The sequence below is a fragment of the Callospermophilus lateralis genome, unplaced genomic scaffold (assembly GCF_048772815.1).
Source record: "Callospermophilus lateralis isolate mCalLat2 unplaced genomic scaffold, mCalLat2.hap1 Scaffold_72, whole genome shotgun sequence".
Classification (NCBI taxonomy): domain Eukaryota; kingdom Metazoa; phylum Chordata; class Mammalia; order Rodentia; family Sciuridae; genus Callospermophilus; species Callospermophilus lateralis.
The window spans coordinates 1,422,593-1,434,525 of NW_027515276.1; positions in this window are offsets into that span (position 1 = coordinate 1,422,593).

Consider the following 11,933-nt stretch of genomic DNA (forward strand, 5'->3'; position numbering starts at 1 on the left):
AATATCTGGCCTTAGGGGTCCTAAGGCCCTGTCAATTGGCCTGGAACACTCCCCTGCTATTAGAAGGAAAAGCCAGGAACCGGGGACTATCAACCTGTTAAAGACCAAAGAGACATCAACAACAGAGTGCAGGACATTCACCCCACGGTACCTAATCTGTTCAATCTGCTTAGCACTCTGAACCCTAAGCAGAAATGGTATACTGTTCTGGACTTAAAACAAGCTTTCTTTTGCTTGCCTCTGCATAAAGATAGTCAGTTGCTGTTTGCTTTTGGGTGGGTAGACCCAGAAACCGGAAAGTATAGTCAACTAACTTGGACTAGACTCCCAGAGGGGTTCAAAAACTCCCACACTCTCTTTGATGAAGCCCTCCACAGACATCTCAACAATTTCAGAACTACACACCCCGAAGTCACCCAGCTTCAATACGTGGATCACCTGCTACTGGCATCCAACACCAAGGAAAACTGTGAACTGGGACCCAAGCACTATTATCCGAGCTTGCTCAACTCGGGTATAGAGCTTTTGCCAAAATTGCCCAATTTGCCAGCAAGAAGTAATCTTCCTCGACTATTTCCTTAGGGGCGGTAAACAATGGCTCACTGAGCCCAGAAAACAAACCATTGAGCAGATACCAACCCCATCTTACAGCAGACAACTAAGAGAGTTTCTTGGGATTGCTGGGTTTTGCAGGTTATGGATAAATGGGTTTGCGTCCTTAGCTGCTCCTTTATACCCGCTGTTAAAGGGAGATGCCCAATTCCAATGGACCCCTGAGTACCAGGAAGTTTTAGATAACATCTAAGGACACTGACACTGAACGCCTCAACTTTACTGAGCTCAGCCTGCAATTACAGAAATCCCTACACTAAGTTAAAAATGTACGTCAACTCACTCACCTTGGTTCAAAGAAACTGCAGGCATTCCTGTAGGATTAAGAACAGAGTTTTCCACTAACCGACTCACAGCGAAAGGAAAAAACTGAACTGGTAACAAAAGCCTGTCGGGTCAGTCAATTGTTTAATGCTTACCCTTCCAAGTTTCTTAGAGGAAAGCACCTACGAGGAACCAGACCAGGACAATTCTGGGAAGTGGACATTACTGAAATTAAGCCAGCAAGGTATGGACTTAAATATCTCCTCGTCTTTGAAGATACATTTTCAGGATGGATTGAAGCCTTACACACACACACACACACAGAGAAAAAAAAAAAACAACAAAAAAAAAACAACGGCGCAAATGGTTCTCAAGAAGATCCTGGAAGATATTTTTCCAAGATACGGTCTGTCTAAGGTAATAGGGTCTGATAATGGACTTGTTTTCATGGCCCAGGTAAGTCAGGTGTGGATTAATTGTAAGTTACATTATGCTTATTTACCCCAGAGCTCAGGAGAGGTAGAAAATATAAATAGAACCATTAAAGAGACCTTAACGAAATTAAGCTTAGAGACCGGCATAAAAGATTGGACTATGCTCCTGCCTTATGCACTGTTTCATGCGAGAAATACTCCCTCTGTTTCTTTCTGTAACCTCACCCCCTATGAAATTCTCTATGATGCCCATCATCCAGTAAGGGACCTAATCCCCAACTCTAAGGCCTAACAATCCCTTCCACACCCCTTGCTTGACAGACTTAAAGCCATTGAAAGAACTCAGTGATAACTGTGGAAACAGCTGGCCACTGCCTACCAACCTGGGGACGAGGGGATTCCACATCAATATCAAGTAAGAGACTTCGTCTACATAAGACAACATCAGGTGTCATCCCTAAAACCCCGCTGGAAAGAAACATACCAGGTGCTACTTATAACACCTACAGCGGTAAAAGTAGACAGAATCACTTTTTGGATCCATGCCTCTCATCTAAAGCCTTCGCTGTGTCCAGACTCTGGTTGGAAACTGGAAAAGACTGGTAACCATTTCAAATTGGGTATTCGCTATGTGGACAAGACTATAGACTCTCCCCTTGGCCACCAGTACTCCTAACCCTCATCAGCCTGTTCAGCAGTGAAGGCTGATCTCAAATCCTACTAGACAAGAAGTATGGTATATCTCGCATACAGCCCCCTTAGGGACCTGGTGGCTATCTCTCCACCCAGACATTTTTCAGCTTGGTATAGGTCTTTCCTATTGAGATAACCCTGATGAAGAGCATCCCACTAAAGTTCCATTAAATCCCTTCCGTTCCATAGATAATTGAAACAAACATTATGGATTCACGGAAACGCGAGCCAGATTCAGGTTGGCTAGCCTAGATTACTATGTATGCCCGGCGGACTATCAAAGCCACAAACAGCCATGGCTGTGTGGGGGAAAAGCCAACTTCTTGTGTAACTCATGGGGATGTGAGCATACAGGGGCTTCCTGGTGGAACCCAAACTCCTCATCAAATTCAGTACACAGCATTGGCCATATTACCAATTAGACAACCAAAAACTATGGCCCCCAGAGGGTTCTCTAGATCCTCAAATTCTGCGTGACATTTTTAACTTCGGCAAGTGCTCAAAAGGGAATAATTCCCCTATGTGGAATCCTTTTCCCTCCTTCACTCACATACTGTACTATGCTTCTCCAATAGTTCCTCACCCTCAGCCTTCTGCTCTAGACTCTCTGCTGTCACTCCCACCTCAGCAACCTGATTTCTCCCCTTCAATTACTAGATCAAAAACCCAAACCTCCGCCAGTTCTCAGACCATTGCCCCCTTGCTGAGGTAGCAGGTACCGAGGTACCCCTCCACTCACTCACTGCTCTCTTTTTCTGTCTGTGCCTTCACTAGGTCCCACCAAGTCCTCTAAGAAGCTAAACCAAAGCTCAAACCAGCTGAGAAGAGCCCTCAGACCCCTATCCAAGATGTAATAAAAATGGCCTTTAAAGTTGTTTTGTCATCACTGAAAACAGGTTTCTAAGAATTTAAAGTCCCTCACAGGCTTTTTGGAATACTCACTCCCATCTTCACTTCTGGTCTACCTGTTCTACTGCTCAAGTTTTGTTCTAGGAAAATCTCAAACCCCTTTTCCATTATTCTTTTACATCTCATCTTCCTCATTCTCAGATCCACGGAGCTGCTCTCAGCCTCGCCTTCCCCGTCTTCCCCCTCTGTACCAGGTCCATCGATATGTCTTAAATAACCTTCTCCAGAAGTCTTCACCGAGGCTTATATTAGGTCTTTCAGCAAAAGAGTCCCTCTGAAAGAGTTCAATGTAGATAAACTTCCACTTTTCGTGTTGCCCTGTTCTACTTGGCCACTGGCTGGAAAATTCACCACCCCTAAGCTTCACACCGCCTTACTAGGTTTTCACAAAATATGTGAACAAAGCCTCTGGCCTTGAGCTGGGGCTTCACAGAGATGACTACATTTCTAAGATAAAAAAGTTACCAACTGGGCTTCATGGTGACAGCTGGCAGGGAGAAAAAAAAAGAGACAAAAAAGCTCTCCCTTTCCAAGGTGTCCTTGAAAAGTTAACTTGCCCAGAACAGAGGAACAAAAACAGAAACAAAAACTGATTTTTGTGAATTTCTACAGACTGTGAACTTTTGATCCACTTCCCTTACTTGTTGGGTACAAATTCTAAAACTACCGAAACTTGGGGTTCAGGGGATTAATTGATTACAACAGAAGCAATGCCCTCTAAATCCTGATGCAACCAAATAAGGCTGTTTTCCTGTGTTTGGTGCTATCTTAGGTCCCTTTCCTTGTCCGTCCCTACAACAGTATAATTCTATACACTTTAACATTATTTATGTTTTCATTAAATGGTCAATATATGTGATTAATTATGTAATGATGCAGATGTTTTTCAGAGTTCTCTATCAAGACGTAGGTTCATTTAAAGATCAAGTAGGGGGGCATACAACCCGGTTCCACCGGGAACCTGTATCCCTCACTTTAGCCATCCTATTAGAAATAATAGTTGCTGAAGGGGTTGGCTAGTCCATGAGACACAACAAAGACACAATGAGAAGCACAAATAGGCCAAAGTTTAAAGACATTAAAAACCGACATCACAGCTTTACAGGAATTTTAACCTCTCTCTTTATGAAGTTGTTTTACAAAGCAGGCGAGTGTTGGACCTCCTCTTCATGAGAGAAAGGTGCCTTTTTGCTTGCATTGAGGGAAGAATGTTGTTTTTATGCCGACAATACTGTAGTTGTCAAAGAATCTATGAGTAAATTAAGAAAACGACTTGAAGAGAGTCAACGAGAGACAGAGGCCCCAAAAGGGAGGTTTGAGTCTTGGTTCACATAGTGACCTGATTAATTACGCTTTTATCTGCCATGGCCGGTCCATTAAAATCCTCATATTATTGCTAACTGTAGGACCCTGCTTGCTCAACTGTATAGTTTCCTTTCTAAACTAAATCGAACCTGTTATTAATCCTAACCATACACTGTTCTCTCAATCTAATTTTACAGAAGAGCAGGGACAGAATTGGTATTAAAATACAGGAATATAGAGGATCTTCCACCTGCTGAAAACCTCAAAGGTCCACGCAGAAATGATCCCTGGAGAAGATGTAGGCAAGTATGAAGGACCTGAGAGAGCAAAAGTCTTCCATGGAAAACAACCTGCTCAGGATGAAGGGATGTGTCTGAATCAGCCACTCTCTTCTTAATGTAGAGAAGATGGACCAAAGCAGGCATGTGTTGAGAGCTGCTCCTACATGCCTATGGTTGACATACCTCTCTGACCTGTGAAAGAGTCACAGGAAGTAGGAGCAGCCTCCTTCTCATGGGAACCTTGGAAGCAACTGTTAGGACAAAGTTGTTGCCAAGGCAGTGACCTCATTCAGTTCCAAAAGGAAGTGACCTCACCTAACTTCCTTGGTGATGGAACTCTCTGAACTTGGAATCCAGGAAGCCAGGCACCCAGAGCCAGTCCCAGTCCCAGTCCCAGTGGTCAAACTTATTTTGATTTACCAAGGACAGACTCAGTCTTTCTTGGGACCTACTGATGTAAGGATGGCCAAATGCAAGAAAAGCTATGAAGAGGGGCCTTTCCTGAGAAAGCAGGCAGTGGCTCACCGCTGACAAGTGTCTCACTCCTGACAACTTCACAGAGTTGGCCAAAAAGACCAGATTTGAGACAGAACAGGCTATTTCCAGGGAACATAGTAAGGCCCACCAGTCAGAGGACACTCCGGATAGTCACAGACCTACTTGGGGGAAGGAGGTGCCTTTGTGGTGTGGGTGTGGGTTTGTGGTTTTGTCTCATGTTCTGAGAATAGGTATGAAAGGTGGTTTGTTTTGTTTGGAGTGAACTGTTTCTAGTAAGTCTTTGGACAAGGCGAGAATTTCTATGTCTGTGTATCCCACTGTGTCCGTGGTTGTAGACATTAGAAAAGAGAATGCATCAATGAATATGTCCTGTGTAGTAGAAAGCTTCACAGCATTCATCCTGCCCTATTTATGAATGAACTGCAGCTAGCCTTATTGATGTGCAACACCTGCTATCTTCCTTAGTTTCTGTTTTATTCCTGAATTATGGCCACTCTCCAGAATAGGTTCATGGTTTTCTGTTTATGATATGTACAACCTCGAAGCTCTGTGACATGACCATGTACTGTATGGCTGAAGGGAATGGTGAGCATCTCAGAAAACTCAGATATCAGTGTGACCAGGAAAGTCTCAGTGAAGAAACCCTGCTTGGGGCCTTTTGTTTACCTATTCTCCTGTTGCCCTGACTGTCAGGAAGGTCTTTTCCTCAGTCCACCACTTTGTGAAGCCTGAAGAAAACAGTTTTCAAATGGAAATGAATGGGCATTACCTGTGGCTCTTTGCTTAATTGCTTTGGAAAGGATGTGTCTGAATCAGCCTATTTACCCTCTGTGAGGCTGTGGCTTAGATTCTCAGCTCCTGATCGATCTAAAGAAAGATCCCATGTGTACATCCAAAACCAAAATGGCCAAAACAGCAGTCCTTGTGGATGAAGTCTCTCGCCTTCCTCTGTAACTTTCCTGACCTCCATCAAGTCAGATTAGGGATCCTTTGGGTCAAGTGAGTTCTTCAAAGCCCTGCAGACGCTAGCCCATAGTTTCTTGGGTTTTCTCAAGACTCCAATTCACATAAAGAATCAAAACCCTACAGTCATTTGGCCTCAAATTGAAGAAGTGGAGCAGTATTAACGGGAGGCCTATTTAATCTATTCTGGTTCATAAGAAGGGTGTCCAGGCCACCCTAAATTTAGGCAAATTAGGTGCAAGAGAGCTTATTTTGGACACGGTCTTGGGCTGTGCCCCTCATGGAAAACTCCAGCCATAGGTTATTGTGAGTGTCTATATGGAAGAAGATGAGCGCCACGTTGGAGTATTTTGGTCTAAATTGTGGTCATTTGGGTGGCGGTTGGAAGAGATGACTTGGTCCACATGTTCTTGAACTCTGGTGTGATTCCCTTAGAGTCTGAGTTCTGGAACTGACCTCAGAGAAGTATTGCCATGAATAGTGTTGAGATTTTCGGAATCCAGGCATGAGCGTCACCCTTGGAAACTGAGTTCTAGGCCCAGGGTGGCTTTCCACAGAGCACTGAGCCTCTCAGCCAGGATACCACAAATTTTATTCTGAAAGACTTGGCACCCATACTTGAGAGTCAAAACTCATATGGACCTCACATTGTAGACCTAAATGGGCATAACATCATATGATCTTTTGGCCACTCTTTGGGAAGCCTTACCTGTGAGTGTTCTCCAGAGATTTCATTGAAATGAGCTTCCTAACCATTTAATGGTTCCTGAAAGAATTGAAACTCACAGTGCCTCCAACTTCATCCTTGAAAAGTGGCTAGATAAATACCATGAAATTTTTGAATTTCCCATCACCAGGTGGCACTGGAAAACTTTTTGATGTCCTGTTGCTGATCATGAATATACCAGACAGTGCCTTGATTGACTGGGTTTCATGTAAATGGTGTAGAACAGAGATGCCAGTAAGTTGGACTCTGTTGAGCAGTAGGTTAGAGCAGTGGTGGGCAGGTATGTGATAAAACATCTGTGGTGGGGCCATGTGGATCTTCCATTGGCTTCCAAATGGCTTGTGACTGACATGGTGCAGCAAGCAGAACCTTCCATGTAAAGGCAAGTTGTTATATGGAGAGGTTTCAGGACATTGTTCAGAATCAGGTTGCTATGGTCAAGGGGGCAAGATATGTGGGATAGGATCCTGGTTCTTGTATCCTCCTGCAAAACCTGACCCACCATACATGACAAAACTTCCTCTTGCACTGTGACCCAGTTGAACTCCTTGTATTTCGTGAAGCAAATACCAAACTCCCAGTGCAGCAGGAAGAAACACCACGAAAATGGAAGATGACCATATGCCTTCACAGTGCACACTGGCACACATTTAGCCCGCAGTGGCCACAGTTTACCTAAAAAGAGAATTCAGCACTGCTGCCTCATGTACATTGGGAAATAAGAAACCATGTCCTCCAGGTCTCATAGATGCAGACCAAGCTTTTATGGTCTCCCTAGAAAGGAAGCTAAAGCTCTTGACAACAACATATTTTTCAAGTGCCCAACCTCACAGGCAGTTTCTCAAGAACTCTCTAGGACAGCAGACCTCCATGTTTGTGGAGTTTTTACCCTGTCCCATACTTTTGGAAACTACTCTACCACTTCCAAGGTTGTGAGCTCCTGAGCATATTCCATTCCACATATTTATTCACAGATTTTCTAAATCTTCTCCTCTAATTGTGTCTTACTTGGGGTGAAGGAATTGTCAAGGCATTGTTCTGGTTGAGAGTGGGAATAATTTTGTGTATCACACATTTACATACACATTGGATTCATTGTTCAATTTTCCATTCGAAATACTGAATCCTTGACACTAACCCATACCCTACTAGACTCTGACTACTAATTCTAATATGATGGAGAAAAAATAACCCAAACAGAATAGAAATACTAGCACTTCAGAGGAGGCATGGTGTATAGTTGGTCTTGCCTTTTGCATGATATAGGGTAGGAGTTATAAATCTTGTCAATTTTTTGTTGAAATAGTTCTGCATGTGTTTTTAAAGTTAACACATACGTGAATTCCTGTCTCCATTTTTCTGTAGCCTATTCAGCACATGTATTTTTATACGCACATATAGAATCCTACCTGGTATCACACGTATATTCTTGAGAGGTGGCTAACTTGGCAGATACAAAGTGTGAGAAGAGATCACTCCTCATTAATGCTTTTGGAACTGAAAAATTCAGACTATGTGTGAGCTTCTTAGTTGAAGAACATTATACATAAATCCATGTTCAGTAAAATTAATATTTTTGGATCTGTGGATGATATATAATTCACAATGAATTTTAATTGGCATTTATATTGCTACTTTTTAATGTCTCTGTGTGTGTTTTGTGTGTGTGTGTGTATATATATATATATATATATATATATATATATATATATATATATACTATCTAGATTTTTCAAAATATAAAATATATGTGTCCTATTATACACTCCCTAAATTCATTCTTGTTCATGTATGTGGTTTTATATTAAACTTTTCATAAGATTATTTTAAAAATATTCATCCACCTGAAATACATATTTGTTTTCTAGTACTGAAAACTCACTTCACTGAATGGTGCAAACAAATCCTTATATTTTTACAGTAGCTGACCCACTTTAACATCAATGCAAGTAGATTCCTATGGGACATGATGTGTATTTTGACGTTCATTTATATTAAACACTGGTACATTACTATTTCTGCAGTTTTTGTACATCATAGAATATACATTTCATCCACAAGTTCACAAATTGAAAGAAATTTGTAACACATTCAATCACTTCCTGCTTCAGAACATATGTATTCCTCCTTGTTTTTGACTGGTCATTTCATGAGACTTCTTTCCAAACACATTATTTCCGATTTCCATAATCAATTTTGAAGCAAAATTCACACACTCTTTATGATAAACCACAACCGTAATATTACCATTAGATGTATTACTGGTTGGAATGAATGTATATATATCAATATATGATTTCTGTGTATTTTCAGATATCAATTCAATCCATTATTTAAAGTTGGAACAAGTTATATTATTTATTCGCAGTATGGTCTATTCATGCATTATCTCTATATTCATACATACATGGTACACCTATATGTACCCCCAATACTAATTTATACCCCTTCAAAATATTTCTCCAAGAAATGGTGCAAGAAATACTCATGTCACCTGATCTACATATACTTTTTATCACAGTAATATTCTGGCCACAAAATGGAAAGTCACACTTACGATTGTACCAAAGCCTAAAGGGAATGTGAGTATGGATTATGAAAATCACTCATGTCCACGTAGCCTAATGCTCTCAAATGTCAATCCTATTGGTGACTACATATTTGTTACTTCCTAAGATTATATATTCAATCTCAAGCCTGTTGAAAATGTCTATTGCTATCACTCACTTTATACTTTGCCTGATTTCCTAATGTCTCTATTGATATCTGCTTTCCTACATATTTTCCCCAGTTCATCACTGTGACTGACTCTTCACATGTGCTGACATTTACATTTTCTGTCTACCTTAAAACCTATTGCTAAAGAACTATTTGTCCAAATGCTATACTCACACTTTTTTCTAATCCTGCCAACTATCTTCCTAATCCTACCGACTCTCCCTCTTTGAATGGTTGTTCTCCTCAACATTCAATCATCCAAGGTATCAGGTCTTATGCCATTGTGTATTGATTTATCTGAGACATCTGTGCAGAACATAATTAAAAGCTAAGTATCTCAATCAAGGACCTAATGCCCTTCTGGGCTTCAAATCTTACCGAGATTTCTGTTTTCATTCATATATTTCACCTATATAATCTTATAAATATCGCAGGTTCCCAATACCATTATTCATCCAGCAGAATGATCCTAACCCAAATCAAACATGTTATTAACCGTAACCATGCACTGTTCCCTCAATCTAACTTTACAAAATAGCAGGGACAGAGTTGGTCTTACAATACAGGAATGTAGGAGATCTTTAACCTGCGGAGAACCTCAAAGGTCCATGCAGAAGTGATCCCTAAAGAAGATGTATGCAGCTATGAAGGACCTGAGAGTGCGAAAGTCATCTTTCATGACAAAAAAAAAAACAGGTCAGGATGAAGGGGTGTGTCTGAAGCAGTCTCTCTCTTCTTAATGTAGAGAAGATAGACCAAACCAGGCTTGTGTGGAGAGCTGTTCCCGGGTGCCTATGGTTGATATTCCATTCTAGCTTGTGAAAGTGTCATAGGAAGTAGGGGCAGGATCCATCTCAGGGACCCTTGGAAGCAACTGTTAAGACAAAGTGGTTGCCAAGGCAGTGACCTCATTCAGTTCTAGACGAAGTGACCTATGTCACTTTCTTGTTGATGGAACACTCTGAACTTGGGATCCAGGAAGCCAGGCACCCTGAGGCAGTCCCAGTCCAAGTCCCAGTAGTCTCAAATGTTTGGATTTAAGAAGGACAGAGTCAGTCTTTCTTGGCAACTGCTAAATTGAAGATGGACAAATGCCAGGAAAGCTCTGAAGAGGGGCTTTACCTGAGAAAACAGGCAGTGGCTCACCGATGGCTCCTGATAACATCACAGTTTTGGCCAAGGAGACCAGATCTGACATAGGACAGCCCATTTCGGCGGAACATAGTATGGCCCACCACTCAGAGGACTCTCCGGATAGTCAAAGACCTATTTGGGGAAAGAAGTTGCCTTTGTGGGTGTGTGTGTGTGTTTGTGATTTTGTCTCATGTTTTGAGAATATGTAGGAAAGTCTGTTTGTTTGGTTTGGAGTGGACTGTTTCTAGTAAGTCCTTTGAGAAGGCGAGTGTTTCTATGTCTGGGTATCCCACTGTGTCCGTGGTTGTAGACAATAGAAAAGAGAATGCATCAATAGATGTGTCCTGTCTAGTAGAAATCTTCACATAATTCATCCTGTCCAATTTATGAATGGACTGCAGGTTACCTTATGGATGGGCAACACCTACTACCTTCCTACGTTCCTGATTTCTTCCTGAATTCTGGCCACTCTCCCATAGGCTCATGGTTTTGTGTTCAAGATACATATCTCCTCCACAATCTGGGACATGGCCATGTACTGGATAGCTGAAGAGAATGGTGAATATCTCAGAAAACTCAGATATCAGTGTGACCAGGAAAGTCTCAGTGGGAAAATCTGCTTTGGGATTTTACTTACCTATTGTTCTGTTGCCCTGAATGTAAGGAAGGTCTTTGCCTAAGGATACACATTTCCAAAGCCTGAAAAAAACAGTTTTCAAATGGAAATAAATGGGCATCACCTGTGGCTCCTGGCTTAATTGCTTTGCAAAGGGATATGTCTGAATCAGCCTCTTAGTGCAGTGTGAGATTATCGCTTAGATTCTCAGCACCTGATGGATCTAAAGAAAGATCCCATGTGTGCATCCAAATCCAAAATGCCCCAAAGAGAAGTCATTGTGATGAAGTCTCTTGCCTTCCTCTGTAAGGTTCCTGATCTCCATCAAGTGAGAAGAGGGATCTTTGGGTCAACTGAGTTCTTCAAGCCCTGCAGAGGCTAGTCCATAGGTGCTTGGGTTTTTTCATGACTGCAAATCACATAAAGAAACTATACCCGACAGTCAGTATGCCTCAAATTGGAAAAGCGGAACAGTATTAATGGCAGTCCTCTTTGATCAGTCCTGGTTCACAGGAACGTTGTCCAGGAAACACTGACTTTAGACAAATGAAGGGCTAGGGAGCTTATTTTGACATTTTCTTGGGCTGTGTGCCTCATAAAAACTTCCAGCCAAGGTTATGATGAGTGTCAATATGGAATAAAATGAGGGCCATGTGGGAGTGTTTTGGTTTTAATTCTGGTCATTGGTGTGGCGGTTGGAAGAGATGACTGGGTCAACTGGGCTTGAACTCTGGTGTGTTTCCACGTAGAGACTGAGTTCTGAAGCTGATCTCAGAGAA